The 16,251-nt window shown below is 38.5% G+C and overlaps 1 protein-coding gene and 1 pseudogene across 2 annotated transcripts in view; both read right to left on the bottom strand.

The window, feature by feature from the left end:
• Positions 1-16,251, bottom strand: part of LOC113186547 (guanine nucleotide-binding protein G(q) subunit alpha) — a 285,871-nt gene that overhangs the window by 138,924 nt on the left and 130,696 nt on the right. The gene's annotated exons all lie outside the window — the stretch shown is intronic.
• Positions 8,366-8,678, bottom strand: LOC113186548 (COP9 signalosome complex subunit 9 pseudogene; annotated as a pseudogene).

Genomic DNA, 16,251 nt, shown 5'->3' with positions numbered 1-16,251 from the left:
CATTATGAGATACAGATTACTAAACACATAATAACATAATTTGATACTTGACTAAATGAGTGCAATTGGCTGAAAGAGATTATTCTCCAACTCACAGATGGGGGACACTGTAGCCAAGGTCACACTTATAAAGCCTTTCAAAGTTTCTGACTCCTATTTCTGTATTTTTAACAACCAGCCAGCCTCTGTATAGGTACAATACAAAGACACATGAAAGAAACCAACACAACACACGTAACAAATGGTCAGTGCACTTTACTAGAAGTAAGAACTGATGCAAAAAGAACATCAAGTCTAAGGTAGAGTCTGGAAGAAGAATCTGGTAAAGTCTGGCTTGAAGGAGAATAAGAAGAAATTCTAGGTCTTAAGAATATTCCCATAAAGGCACTAGAGGAAGGAAAGAAAAAGCAAATTTGCTTCTCTGGAAGGAAGAATGTACTGGAAAGTACAACAGAATACGGTTTTGTATTCATTCCCTGGGGTTTAATCCTGGGGATGTTACAACACTCAAACACCCGATTTAGCCCAAGCTAGCTAAAGAATAGAAACAGAATTGCAATCACAGTGGTGAAGAGATGTTTGCCAGCACAGTGAAATATCTTATCTGTTTTCACATGTAAGGTATACCAGCTGATACATACTGGGTGGATGGGTACAAAAAGGAAATGAGCCTTATTGTATTTATTATCCTTTTTGATGCTTGACTTTATCCACCAGGGAAATAAATGTTTATGTACTCTTTAACAGGACCAATAGCAGAAATTTCTATTTTATATTTATTTGCAGTGCCCCCAGAAGTTGAAATTTCCACCCCAAATGAAAGCATATGTAGAAATTCAATCACAAAAACTGCTCTTCTTTTAGTGAAAGCAATGCATTTAGGAGCTTGTTGGCAGATGGTTTGTTTTAGTGGCATTTCCTGAGGAATAAGAATAAGGACAGGTAGAATGGCTACGAGGAGGAAGACAGGAAGAAGAAATTATGTGTGGAAGAAGACAAGGGAAGTCATCCAAGACTGCTTCTGGGCCAGGTGCAGAGGAAATGCAAGATGTCCAAAAGCATCATTGTGCCTAGGTATTCAATTAAGGGTAGAAACAAATGCCTAGTGCATTTGCATTCAGAGTTCATGATCATGGAGGTTCTCACTAGTACACCTCAAGGCTTCTGTTAAGCCTTTTTGTCAAGTAAAGAAAAAGCACTTCACATAGTGTGTTAGGCTCTGACTTGGCTTTAGGAAAGTCCATGAAGAAGATAAAATGAGTCTTTTTTCACAGGGGCATTTCCATCTCTGGAATGCTTGCTGCCTGTTGCTGGCCTAGGCAAGGACTTGTAGCACAGTGGCTCAGGTCCCCGGACACTTTTTCTTTCACCTCCTCCAAGCTACACACTACATTTCCCTTTAACCCACCAGCCTAGGGATCTGAAGATAAAATTAGATGCCAAAATAGATACCAAGAGCTTTAAAAGAAAGAAAATGGTCACTTCAAGTTGTCCAAAGAGGAACTCTGGGGCAAGGGTCTCTGCCCACGTCCTTGAAGCCTCTTGAAGTTGCCACTGGTTCTGCTGACAGTAAGAAATCCATCTGAACTTTAAAACACTCCTCTCAAATGGAGGAAAGCTCCCAATGAGTGACACAGGAAAGGGTGAGACAGTAAGCGACCCCCTCACCTCTCCAGTCTGGTTCAGGGTGATTATTTGACCCACTCAGATTACTGAAAACTGCAAAGGAAAGAAGAGATGACTTCATGATTGCTTCAAATAACTAATGTCCCTCACATACCTTCAATCTAAAAATGGTCAACTGCTATATCCTAGAACTACTTCCACCATTGTCAGAAATTTAAATCCTTTGCACAGCCTCCGTGAACCTCTTTAGTCAAAAGGCAAACAGCTACATTAAATCTACATCTTCCTCTTTAGAATTAGGGTACACGCAAATATAATTTATTTTCTCACTAGTCTCAGCCACCATTAGCCATGCTAACTCTCCCCACAGATCTCTGGCAGGAGTCACCAGCCACAAAGACAAGCTATTAGGCTGAGAGCCTGGGTGGTCACCATAGGTAGGTCCATCTACTCATCCGCTAATTACTTTATAGATTTGCTTCCCGCAAATATGATCTCCATGGAACTCTTGGGAATGGGGAAACGCCATGGAAAATGTCCGCCCACAGATCAGAGCCAAGTATAATGTCGATAGTGAGCTTCAGAAACAACATTCATAAACTAGACCCTCTTTTCCTGGTAATTACAAGAATCACAGAAGCCAAAAGCTGAAAGCATTCCTTCACATTTCCATCTTGTACACAGTGGGAACCTCTCAAATAGAGTGCTAAAACAGGAAGGCCTTGCTGGACAGTAGAGGCTGACAGAAATCAAACAAATTTCTGTCCACCCACCCATTCTCATACCATAATTAGACTAACTACTTTAACTCACCATTGCTATTTTTCAGCAGTAGGTGGAGGGGAGAGTCTGGCTAAAAGACAAGTGGATAAAACAAAGAGAGAAACCTACAAATCGAATAGCGCCTGATAGGCAGCGGTATTTTCCAAAATCCAGTTGCACACATAGCACCTGCACAATCTTCTGCCACACCTGCATGCCACAAGGATTATTACTCATTTCATATTATATCATGGATAAAAATAAAAAATAAACAATATTTGCCATTTGTACTTCCCAATGTACATAAAACTGTAACTACTGATTTTTTTTTTTAATAGCCCCTGAAATATTGAGCGAACTAGTGAGGAGCATCAGCAGAGCCAAGCCCCAAGTGAACTCAGGCACAGAATGCACACTCTCCTCTAGGCCGCCTATGAGGAAGTATCTAGCTCCTTCCCTAGGGAACAGGACTGATGCAGAGCTTCTGTTCCTGTGGGTAGTAATGTGACTGACTATAATGAAGACCTTTTCAGCCAAGTCTGGGTTAACTTTCTATCACCAGCCATGCCCCTATCAAGGGAAGATTGAGCAAGTTGCTTAATTACTTTCTTCCACAGAATGACAACAAACTTTCTTTCTTACATTGCTGAATGTTAATGAAATAACAAACATAGAGCATTTGGTATTTTGCCTGTTCCATAGACGGGATCTATTGCCATTGCTGCTGTTGTTACAACTCTAAAACAAGGAGAGGCCAACACAGCTCCTTCCCAGGACTGCCCTAAATCCACTGTTTTTAGCAAAGTTTCTTACTTACTAGGTGCCAGGCATTATGCTAAGTGCTGGACATGAATTCTCCTTTGATCTTTATCTCTTCTGAGCCTCCCAATAACCCTATAAGGTAAGTATTAGTATTCCTATTTTACAGAAAAAAAGTGGGACTCGCCCCAGGTCACTCAGTCATGAATCAGTGGGCAGGCTTCAATTCCCATCTCTGGGAAAGCAATTCAAAACTGTGGAGAGCTGTAGGCATGTGAGCTATTTGCAATAGCCATACCCTCAACTTTACTTTCGTTACCTCTTAACCACAGAATAGAACCTTAAAAGGTCAAAATTTCTCCACACAGAGTAACTGAGGAAAAATCAATTAAAATAGATTTTCCCTTCTATGATGTCGTAAATTAAACGTAATAAATCTTCAACTATATTGATTTTCAACATTCTTCCAAAACATTCATACTTAGAAGCACTCGAGATGAACCATTTTCAATACTGACATTCCCAAGAAGGATCTGAAAGTCCCATGAATGAATGGGGCGCTGCAGTCCATTGTGTTGTTTTTCTGTACCTCATGTGGCTCACGTTAGTCTGCAGACCAACTTTCTCCAAAGAACATTCAAACATTGTGCACTCTAGTATAATTCATCAAGATTCCATATTCTATGTCACAGAGACCGTCACTGTGAAGCTTATTACTGTTACTACCAGTTTCTCATGAAATCTGTTCTACTGCCATGAATACCATGTACCATAGTTTCAGAAACAGAAATAGCTCTGTCAGCATCCCATGTAATAAGGATAGTAGTTAAAAGTCCATTGGTACTTTCCATGAGACACTTGAAACTTGGGTTGGACTATCAGTTGATGAACAAGTTAACGTATTTTCAAGTATGGACTCCATACATTCATTGTGCTGCATTATTTTTCAAATTAGAGGACTCTACCAGGTGGGGAAAAAAGTAGGTAATAAATGTATACTTTCCCAAAAAAGAAGCTTGTTATTTGAGGAGGAGAGTGACAAGAATTACTATAACCTACTTTAATTAATAATTTTCCTATAAACTGTTATGAGCCAGGCACAGTGGTGCATACCTATAATCCCAGCAGCTTGGGAGGCTGAGGCAGGAGGATCATGAGTTCAAAGCCAGCCTCAGCAAAAGTGAGGCATTAAGCAACTCAGTGAGATCTTGTCTCTAAATAAAATACAAAATAGGGCTGATAGAACTAGGGATGTAGCTCAGTGGTTGAGTGCCCCGAGTTCAATCCCCAGTACCCCTTCCCCTCCCCCCCCACACACAAAAAAACTATTATGATTCCATTCTGTACTTAAAACAGCAAAGTGATAAGAACTTGGTTGAACAGTATCTTTTATTGGGTTTGGTTAACAGGAATAACCGGTTTGTATTGAGAGGAAGGCAAATGGGTTTAATTACACAGCACTGCAACAATACAGCCCCATCTGCAATGCCCATTTATCTTACTTATTATGATTTTTTAATTTACTGCCCTGCAGTTGAAGGTCTATTACCTCCACCAAGTACACCCAGAGCATCTTCAACCTAATTCCACTGATGAAAGCTAGACTTCTAACCCTCTTCCACACACCCTTTGCTTTCCCCTCTCACTTCTTCACCACATTTACAATTACCATGTCCCTCTTTCCACTGCCTGGATGTTCCACAAGTACAGAAGCGGGAAGATTTCACTCTCCCCTCTAACCTCCGCAGTCAGCATAGTTTTTAGAACACGGTGTTATGTTCAATAAATAATTGTTCAATGAAAGGCTGTTTTTGTTTAGTCTCTACCTTGGCTGCCAGTTCCCAGGAGTGTGAGATGGATAAAGTTCTGGCTCTCTGGTAGGAACTATGCAAAGCGGTGGAGGAATTAATTTTATTTTATTTGGAAACCCTTCCAAACAGAAAAAAACTGATCCAACTCAAAATTTTAAAACTCAATTTAGGAAAAATGGCCCAAGGTAACGGTAAAAAGGGGAGGAGAAAGGAAAGACTGGAAAATTATGTGCTTTTAATTCAAAATAACTGAGGTCTGGAGATCACCTCTGTGTTTCACATACTATGTGAGTTTATCTCTAACATGGGGATAGTACACTTAGTAGACAAGATTTTTGAAATTCAATACACTGTACATAAAACACTAGTACACTTACTGGGCCATAAAAATCACTTAATATGCTGCCTTCTTTAGCTCTCCCAGGACTACTATTTAAAAAAAAAAAAAAAAAAAAAAACATAATAGTAGAGCTCCCAGGAAAAAGAGGAAAGTAGTGAAAACTGAGATGTATTTCAGGTGTAGTAAGAAAAAAATTCAAGACAGATATTTTAAGATAAAGACGTAGAGTAAGACATTAAGACAAAGAAATTTAAGAGTCTGAAAAATATGGAAAAATATGGGAAAGGACTGCAGTTCAAGCTCAAATTCTAAAAATGGGCATTTAAAAAATTCTGTACCAAGTCCTCCTAAAATTGTTCTTACCAAATGCTGGTTTATTCTTACCAGACACATGTGCAATATCTGCTCAGTCCTACCATGCAGGCAAATTCTAGCTTTGATGATTATTTTCTTGACAAATAATTAAATATCTAAAAGATATTTGTGAACAAGGCCTAAGATATTTTTTAAATTAAACATTATGCCTCTATGAATTCAAAAATATATTGTTGGAATACTTGAGGTAAAGATTTAGGTCATAAACAAATCAGAGCTAATCTGAAAAATCTCTTCTAACCAGTTCTGAGATTGAAATTAAATTCTACTTTTTGGGTTCTGCTATGTGGCTGGACCTAGATTACCCCAGTCAGTTTATTTTAGGCCCTGTGTGTTTTTCACAAAGTGTGCATTACATTTTCAAGAAAAACACAAAGTTCGGGAATTCATTTAGTGTCCAACCATGCCACACAGCACAATGAAGAGCAGAAAATCAATGATCTCTTCAAGGAAAGGTGATAGGATATTATCTCATAATTGATGGTATTTTTGAAATGTCTCCATCAATCAGCCCTTGATGGAGACAGAGGCTCTGGGAGAGACCTTCCTTAAAACAGAGCACAGCTTTATAAAGAAGACATGAACCTGCTTACAGAAACAACAGTGCTTCACACCAGCTTGGGAGCAAGCCCTTGAAGTACCTGGCCTCAGTTTCCTCTGCTGTAAAATTGGAAAGAGTTCAGAAAGATATCCTGGCTGAACCTGTAGCACTTAGGTATTTATAACAATTTTTAAGAGTTCCACTGAACTCCAAATGGAATAATTTATTCCTTTTCTCACACAGTTTAGAAGACTGTCTATAAGTCTAGATATTTTGCTGGAACATACTTTCATTTTAGAAAGCCTAATTTTATTAATTTCACATGGTACCCCAACATTTTATTTATCTGTATGCAAAAAGAACTGTCATTCATCATGGAGAGTATTTTATTTCTTTTAGGTACTAATTCATTTTCTATGTTTACCTGTGCTAAGGGTGTGCATGGGAGTGTGCTTTACATTTTTCGATGCATGGAAAGTACATGTTTCCAAGGATCTATCCCTGCATAACAGGCTTGTGGCTGAGTAGAATGCTTTTAGAAGAGCACAATCAAGGTAGAAACCAGAGCTAAATTCATTCTGGGACTGTGCTTACACATATGCAACAATACCTCAAAGGCCAGGAAAGTCACCTTTAAATCTTGCATCATAACATGTTCCTGCCTAAGGGCCTTGTTTCTGGTAAATCCCTGTCAGGTTAACCATATAGGTCAGCATGCTTTCTCCCTCTTCCTCCTTCCCCTCCTGGAGATCTTGGCCCAAACGCTAATGTCTTGGTGAGGCCAACAACTTCACTTTGGACCACATGTCTTATCCCCCTTACACTACTATCTATTTTGTTCCCATAACATGGATCATTTTCTAAGGTATATGTACATTATTGGGTTGATTATTTATTGTCTGCACTCTCCCTCACTATGTACATGTCTACAAAAATACACATAAAACAGGAAGCAGCACAAGGTAGAAACTACTGTTCAAATTCTGACATATCCCAAGCACTCGCACCCGTCTAGAATGTAGCAGGGCTCAAAAGCTCTGTACTGAACATGAAAAGCATTGCCATGGCTGATTTTAACAGATGGAAACGGCTGGCTGATCCTTTCTATCACAGCCTGGATGCTGCCCAATTATTGTCTTTCACTTGAGTCTTCTGGACATCAATCAAAGGTACACTGAAGAGTCACGCTCTGAAAACTGCAGAGAATTCTTTTAAAGAGTATGGTGGGTTTATTGCCATGTCTTTACACAGAGTATTATGAAAAACAGATCCTGCTAAGATGTGAATTGATTTGAGATTCTTTTCTCTTTCTCTAGATGTAGAAAATATGATACACAAAATAAGAAAGGAGAATTGTTCCAGATCTTATATTTAAATGGTCTGAACTGAACCCAGAAACCTAAAAAAAATAAACCATCCTCAAGGGCAGTTAGACCAAAGCTTTTGACCCAGCAAATGACACTTTTAAGAATTTATTTAAATTTGGTAACAGCTTCAGTCAAGCAAATGCACAGGTTTTCAAGAATTTCACCACATGGGGCTGGGGATGTGGCTCAAGCGGTAGCGCGCCATGCCTGGCATGCGTGCAGCCCGGGTTCGATCCTCAGCACCACATACCAACAAAGATGTTGTGTCCGCCGAGAACTAAAAAATAAATATTAAAAATTCTCTCTCTCTCTCTCTCTCTCTCTCTCTCTCTCTCTCTCCTCTCTCACTCTCTCACTCTCTCTTTAAAAAAAAAAAAAAAAAAAGAATTTCACCACAGTACTACTGGTAAACAAGCAGAAACAATCTAAATGTCCAACAACCTGGGTGGATCATACAAACTGTTTATAGCCACACTATGGGCAAGTCTATAGCCACCAACATGAAATTAAGGAAAATCGCCAAATGACACAATTAGGTACTCACTCTGAGGTTTGTGAACATGATCCACTGAGTCAGTTTTTGGTGAAGAGAGAAAAAGTGCAGGCAGAAAGACTGAAAAACGAGTATTTTATATGAATTCATGATAAGCCTATTAGTAAGTGACAGATGATAGAAATATTTCTTTTTCTTTCTTTCTTTTTTTTTTTTTTTGCATGTGATGGTGTGTTTTTAATAAGCGTGAGGACAAAGGCCATTCCACAAGAGATGATGAAGTATCCACCCTCGGTTGGCCAGGTCCTGACTTCTAGTGATCTCTACGAGGTCTCTAAACCATCTGACACTGCCCTCTATGCAGATTGGTGTGCTGTTCATGGCCATGTGTGTAGCTGGACTGGACTCACTGGACATCATCGTCATCAAAGAGATCTTCAAAATCATTAAAGAAGTCTGCATGGACTGCTTTCTCATTGGCTGCCAAGTCCATCAGGAGTCCAGTGCTGCCTCCTGCCTCGTCCAGGTCTACGTAGGGACCATCGCCCTTGGGGAACATCTCATCCACTGCCGGCTTCATCTCAGGCCGTTGCGCTCTAGAAATTTTTCTTACTTATCTGTATTTTCTAATTTATTTTTGTAATAGAGAAAAACAATTCTCAAAGTGCCTTCATGGAGATGAGATACACAGAACCAGATACTGATTTAGAGTGAAACTGAGCATTGAATTCATTAACAATTTCCATACCAGTAAGCCTACTGTTCTTCACATACACATATATCAAAGGCATGTTTAACAGAATTAGTACCCTTCTGGGGGGAAAAAATTCGAATTCTTGAATCAAAAGCCAAACATTTCAATTCATACCTTATGAACCCAAGAAACCATTTTATAAGATAGTAGGACTGATTAGTAAAATAAATTAACATGTTTAAGTGACTGGGAAAACAGAAGCCAGAAATATAAGCAGGGACGTGTTTTTCCGATCTGAAGTCCATCTGTCAACTGAAATACAATTACTATCCCATCTACCCCTCTCTCACTGTACACAACCCAGTCTTTACCCTGACTTCACAATGTGCATCTGCCACTGGTTAGGGAAGTGACATCATGCTATACATAGGAGTCTTGGGATAGTTTCAGCAGCATCAGAAAGACCCAGATGCCTCATTCACTTGAATTCTCATTCTCTGGTTCAGAGAGAAGAAACAAAGAATAGAGCACAGTGCTTTTCTAGGTAAGCTGAGGGATAGTGGTTGTTGAAGAAGGGAGGGAGAGTGGGAGGAGGGAGGGAGAGTGGGAGGGAGAGTGGGAGGGAGGGAGGGAGGAAGGGAGGAAGGGAGGAAGGAAGGAAGGGAGGGAGGGAGGGAGGGAGGGAGGGAGGGAGGGAGGGAGGGAGGCAGGCTAATTCTGCTCACAACTTGGGTGTTAATATCCCTGCTTCTGCAATGAGTCTCTGAACCACTTGGGGACCAAGGAAGAAACAGTCTTTTGTCTCTGCTTCCTCCCCTAATCAACCACAAACTGTCTAGTTCCTGTTCTCTGCACATCCCCCTCAGAAGCAGTTATATCAACATATTTACAGAAGTTAACAGTAAAATAAATTATTAAGATATTATCAAGATGTTGTTATTCAAAGTAATAAATCAAGATGTTATAGTCAGAGTAGGATTTGAGTTCTTGATAATTTGCAATGCAGAAACTACCAAACTTGTTGAACACTGTCATAGGTTCTCAAATTCTTCTCAAATTATGGTATTTCAGGAAAATGGGTTTAACTGAAGAGAAGAAGTCTTTGATCTAGCAATACACTTTAAAAGCAGATGTGGACTCCATTCTACAAATAAAAATCTCTGAATGAATGGTTGCTCTGGATGAGAAGTAAACCATGCAGCAACTGCCAATGGGAACCAGGTCCAAGAATATTCTCAGAGCTACAGCATTTCTGTATTTCTGTAGCTTCAGAAACACCCTCAGGGTTGGAACTAGGAGGGGGAAAAAAGGAAGAAAAAAAATCCCTCTGTTAAGTTGTGTAGATGACTCTTCTAACACTTGCTTCTGGCAAGTCCCCATGGGGGTGTGAAGCCTTATCTCATCCAATCTGCCTTCAAGCCAGCTGCCTCTGGGACTGCTCTGTACCAGCTGCCTCTCATCAGTCTGCTGGCCATTTTGTCCAACATATCTATTCTGCTGCATTTCAGAGGAAGAGAAAAGGCAAATGATTAAGAAACCAAAAGTGGGTTTATTTCAAGGGGAAAAACATTTTACAGCATGAAATAATACTATAAATGATGCAAACTGCCACAAAAGCAAAACTTTCCATTATAATCTGAAAGGAGTTAGGAACTTGAGTTCTTCCTGGCCCCAAAGATCAGAGAGGTCTGCAAAACAGGTTCTCCACTCCACCCACCCAAACCAAGGCTAAAAGCTCCAGCCATCAACTGGAGGATGTCTTAAGGAAGTTCGTACTTTGAGGATGTAACTCCAATGCAGAGTGCTTACCTGGCAGAAGCAAGACCCTGGGTTCTATCCTCAGAGCCAAAAATTTAAAAAAAAAAAAAAAAAAAAAAAAGGAAGCACATCCTTTCTTAAGGAGGATAGGTTGCAGCTGATGACTTAAGATATGAACATTTCAATCCCAGTACATTCTTAATTTCTGTCAGCATCCCCTGAACTGTAAATGTGTTTTACTATGAAGGGCTTCTGTCATTGAGGACACTGTTAGTTAAGAAAGGGGTCCAAAATCAGTAATCTCTACCAGAGATCCTGGTTCCAAGAGGGACATTTTGAGGAGGGCATGCTATTCTGTTGTTTGGGGCTTGGTATCACAGTTTAGTTCTTAAATGAATGATGACTATGAAGATTCCTCAAAATGAAAGTCAAAAATGTTCACTGCCTTATAACACTGACTACAGTTTGTGCTCTATCTTTGGTTCTATTTTCCTTAAGGCCAAAAGTTTGCATTTCATTTCTGTTCTCTATACTGTTCAGAGAGGAAAAATCATATCAGCTGCTTCCAGGAAAAAGAGAAAGTTTTTTAAAAGGGAGGAATTCAATAAACCCTTCTGTTAAGATTTCTTATACTTGTCACCCCTCTGGAGGATCTGCACTCTAATATCACTCTAAGGCAAAGCCTTTCTCTGGGGAGTGACAGTGTTTTACAATCAGGGCATTCATTTACAAAAATGATAGGCTGTGTCCAACAATGAAAGACAAAAGCAACATTTTAAAAACTCCAATTTCTAAGATTTGGCCCTTTAATTGCCTGTATTTTTGCCTTTTGAAGCTAGCTGCACTGCTAGGAGGAGCTGCTTAGTGCAGTGGCTCTTAAATTGGAGCCTGCATTAACATGAGCTGAAGGGCCTGACTTCTGAGCCACACTCCCCAGTGTTCTAGTCCATGAGTCTGGATGGGTGCTCAGAGAACTGCTTTTCTACTAGTTCCTGAGCAATGCTGACATTGCTTGGTCCTAGGACCATAACTTGAGAACCACTACTCCAGTGCAGTTTAAAAACTCTGGGTCCATCTAATTTACCCATATGCCATCAAAGTGATCCTGGCAAGAAGCAACTCAAGGACCTCTTCCTTATCTGCTTCAAAATGTAGCCCGTGAATAACTTCCAGTCCCTAACATCAGGGCAAAACTTCATTATTGTCTACTCCTGTCTTCTTGCATGAAACCTCTAATCCAGAAGCACAGATGTTTTGGAGGCAGCTGCAAATCAAAATCACAAAAACTATTAGGAAAATTATATCTCTCCCATTTCTTCTTCTTTTTCCCCAACCAGGCTTTCAAAAGCTGGGATCCCTCAGGAGCATAAGAGAGTGAAAGCTTTTTAAGAGGCAGATTTTGATTCAAACCATTCCCTACCATTTACCACTGACTGGCTCTTGCACAAGTTTATAATCTGTAAGCCTCAATTTCCTTATCTGTGAAACTGAAAGAGTAATATTTCATCACAGGACTTTGTATATTAAGTGCCTAGTCCATCACCTGGCACACAGCAACCCCTCAATAAAAACAGCAGTCATTTAACTTTTCCTTTTTCTTTTCTTTGGAAGCAGCAGGCATAGGGAGAGAAACACTGATAAGAGATAGTTAGGGAATGAAACTCCACTCTATCATTCATTAGATTTGTGATCTTTGTGCGAATGTCCAATTTCTCAAAGGTTTACATGTAAAATGAAGAAAATAATAGTAACTACTTGTTGGGTTTCTAAAGAGTACATAAAATCACACAGATTCCTGGTCTGTTTCAAGCTGTCCAAAATCAGGGATTATTTATTAGCATTATGATAATAAGAGAGTTGGGGTGAATTTTAGAGGTATTTTGGTCCGATTTGAGAGCTCAAGGGAACAAAGAGATATGGCCAGGTTCTTGGCTTTTTTCTGAATCTCTCAGGGCCCCTATGCACCAGCACTTTGAGAAGTGCAAACTCTACACTGCTCAAGCATCAGCCTGGTCACAGGGCCAGGTGCCAAGACTAGCCAGGTACACATAAAGATAAAAATGAAGATGAAGACAAAACCCCAGGAAAACAGAGAATTCTGCCAGAGATTAAAGTGTGCATCTAGCAGGTTTTAATAAACCATTTTCTACTTGTTGCAGGAGTGTGAAGAGAACCAAGCAAGCAAACAAAAGCCAACCAGGCCTCTCCTGTCTGGCACAACTCTTCTAGGAGTTAAGTTTAACTCACAAAGGGAAAGGAGGCACATGAAAGCATAAACTCTTTTTTTTTAATTTTTATTTTTTACTATTCCAGAAGCTATACATTCGACATTTATAGCCCAGAAAGGCTATACTTGGCCTTCTGGATTTTAAAAAGACTATTTCCTAAGTCCAAATGTTACCATCTCAATAGAGGAGGGGAAAGAAAAGCCCCTTTTCAAGTTCACTAAAGTCACACTTGATTCTGGACAGATTACACTTGCCTAATAAAAATGTTTTCTAAAATGAAATACGGAAAAGAGAACTAAAAAGAAAAAAGAAAAAGAGAACAAAAAAAGAAAAAGTGTTATTTCCTCACCTTGACAGTGTTTCTTCTGTTGAAAGTAGATTCAATTTCAATAAATACTGATATGTAAAGAACATAAAAATCTTACTTTTAAGGTTTAAACTTTTTTTTGGTACCGGGATTAAACCCAGTGGCACTTAACCACTGAACAACATCCCAGCCCTTTTTTGTATTTTATTTAGAGACAGGGTCTTGCTGAGTTACTTAGGGCCTCAATAATTTGCTGAGGCTGATTTTGAACTCACAGTTCTCCTGCCTCAGCCTCCCAAGCTGCTGAGATTACAGGTATGTTTCACCAGGTCTGACAAGGTTTAAACTTTTAATATAATTTAGTAATCTACTCAAATGCTCTAAAATACTATCTCCAGCATTTAAAAAGAAATTCAGTGTCATTTTTTACTTGTAAAATTAAATAAATCTGGAGAAACCCATCAGAAAGCATTTTTATACAACTTTTTTAAAAAATATATTTTAGTGGTAACTATGCTCTTTGAGAAAAAAAACAAAGGGGTGTTACTGGTTAATCACTAATATTTTAACCATTTTCCTCAGAAAGTGGGAGTATTATGCGTTGGTAAAGTTTAGAAGAATGCCCCATACTTTGAATTCTTTTTTAAAAATGGATTCTACTAACTTAAAACAAAGGGATCTGGTTAGCAAGAGAGATTTGGGTTGGTGGGATGTTCAAATTTCTATCACCTGGGAATAGGATGATTATAAGACAAATAAAAGAATAAATGATGTAAAATAAACATAATTGTGAACTGAATTTTATCTGTACCTGAATAATCACCATGGGTTGGTAGGACATTCAAATTTTTATCACCTGGGAATAGAATGTTTACAAGAGAAATAAAAGAATAAATGATGTAAAATAAACATGATTGTGAACTGAATTTTATCTGTACCTGAATAATCACCACAAAGAAAATGCTGCAGAGAAGACACTGAACTGTGGACCTTTTATCTACCTGACCCAAGCCATGGATAAAGCTTACCACATCAGCCACCACCACCACCACCCCCACCCCCAAAAAAATGGTGCTTGGAGAAGCTGAATGAGGTTCTCCATGTTTAGGAAACAGTTTTGAGCTTGCTTTGACTGACAATATAAACAAATAAATGAATCATGATTTATAAACACTGGCAGATCTGCTCAGTATTACTAAAATCTGAAGATACATAATCTAAATTTCTAGGTAAAGACATTGAAGCAACTTTGCCTGTTTGCTTAGTCTACAATTGAAAAAAATTCAAAAAATAAAAAAATAACATTTCTCAGTGATGCGCCCTAGACTATTAGGCTTGCAATTAGACTGCTTATTTGTTTGCTTTGCTCTCTAAATTTCTATTTGTCCCAACATGAACAAGAAAAGTTTTGCAGCTCTGTATGTGGTTTTGTGCCCAAGGACACTGGTAAGGAACACTAGCTAAAATTGAATGGTTTTTGCTGGAATGCACTGTTAGTCTGCTTCAAACTGCCACAGCCAGAGATTCAGAAAATATTAATCTTATAATCCTCCCAGTTAAAGTAAAAGGTTCACATTGTTATTCTCTGTATTATCTATTCTTAGTAATATATAATACTAAAATAGAGTATAAACAATGATTACAAGTTATAATATACTAATGCATAGTTATTACTATAATAGCAATACATGTTATGCTAAATAGCATTTATATTATATAAATGATATTACTTGTAACATTTATATAAATACATGACATGTTATATAGCACTTATAAATCTATAAAATATACATATCTACTTAATATTATTCTACAATTCCTATGATGTACTCTTTTGATATTATTTTGTAGCATGATTATTTTTACTGTGATACTTTTTAATTATTATTATTATTTTTTTTAGTTTTAGATGTACATAATACCTTCAGTTTTTTTGTTGTTTATTTTTACCTGGTGCTAAGGATCGAACCCAGTGCCTCACACATGCAAAACAAGTGCTCCTCCACTGAGCTACAACCTTTGTTATACTTTTATCAAATTTTTATCATTTCATCCACATACTCTTCCTAAGCATTTAGTTAAATGCACCAAGTATTGGCTCATGTAATAATCCTATTTCTGAGCAACTGTCCACTATTGGTAGCTCTGACAGTGTGACCCATTTGTCAACAGGGATTTCTAAGACCTTAGAGGGTTCAGGTAGTCTCATTAATGTTACATGAACACTATGATGTTACTGCTTGTTTTTCTCATGACCCACACAACCCTCTGTATCCCTGTCAAATCCCTATGAAACATGGGATTGGGACTAGAACAGAATTTGCCAATTTACTCAAGCCATCCAACCTTACATAAGCTGTGCCTACAAAGCCATACACTATATGCTGGTACCATTATTTCAATGACTCATGGAATATATGTGCCTACATATGTTTGTTTTGATGGAGTGGTAATTTTAATTTCTAATATGGCAAATACTAATAGATATAGACCATATGAACAAAAGCCTATATTGGGATCCATATGGATCCCACTCATAGTATAAAGAGGTGATAAGATTTAAAAGGTTAGGAATCCCCATTTCTAGAATGCAGACAATATTCCTCCTGCTACTAAACTCTGTATACTCAGAATATTAATTCTTAGGTAACTTTTGAAACTCGATCTTCAAAGTTAGTATTACCAGAGAAAACTCTAGAAAGAGTAGAGCAAGAATAGCTCAGTTTGACAGCTTCATTTGGTGCGGGGTTGGGAGGGACAGGGGTGAAGGCAATAAGGAATAAGGTAGTCAAGAGTGAAAACATTTTTTAAATGTTTATTCCACGTAACAACCCCCTAATGCCTCAGTACAAAGTGAATCTCTATAATTTAAACATAAAAATACTTATTAGGGGTTATCCTGTGGTTGGGGTTTTGCTTGCCTTTAAAAAAAAAAAAGAAGGGGAAAAAAGAGTACTCTGAATCCGAAGAATCGATACTAAGTCTGTTGATTCTGTTATATGGGGCGCTGAGAAGAATGGGAGCTTTTGGAAAGAAGTTTTTGGCTGGGTTTACAAGAAAGATGAGGACAACTATCATTCCAGTAAATCAAAGCAGCAAAGTGGAAATGTCTAGATTATTCACTAACAATTAGCCAGCAAATCCCTTAGGTGTCTAATGCAGCAAATACTAAAGCCATTTGCTCCCTGGG

This window comes from Urocitellus parryii, chromosome 4, assembly GCF_045843805.1.
Source record: "Urocitellus parryii isolate mUroPar1 chromosome 4, mUroPar1.hap1, whole genome shotgun sequence".
NCBI classification, from domain to species: domain Eukaryota; kingdom Metazoa; phylum Chordata; class Mammalia; order Rodentia; family Sciuridae; genus Urocitellus; species Urocitellus parryii.
Note: the sequence above shows the minus strand (reverse complement) of the source record. Positions and strands in the feature narration are given on the sequence as shown.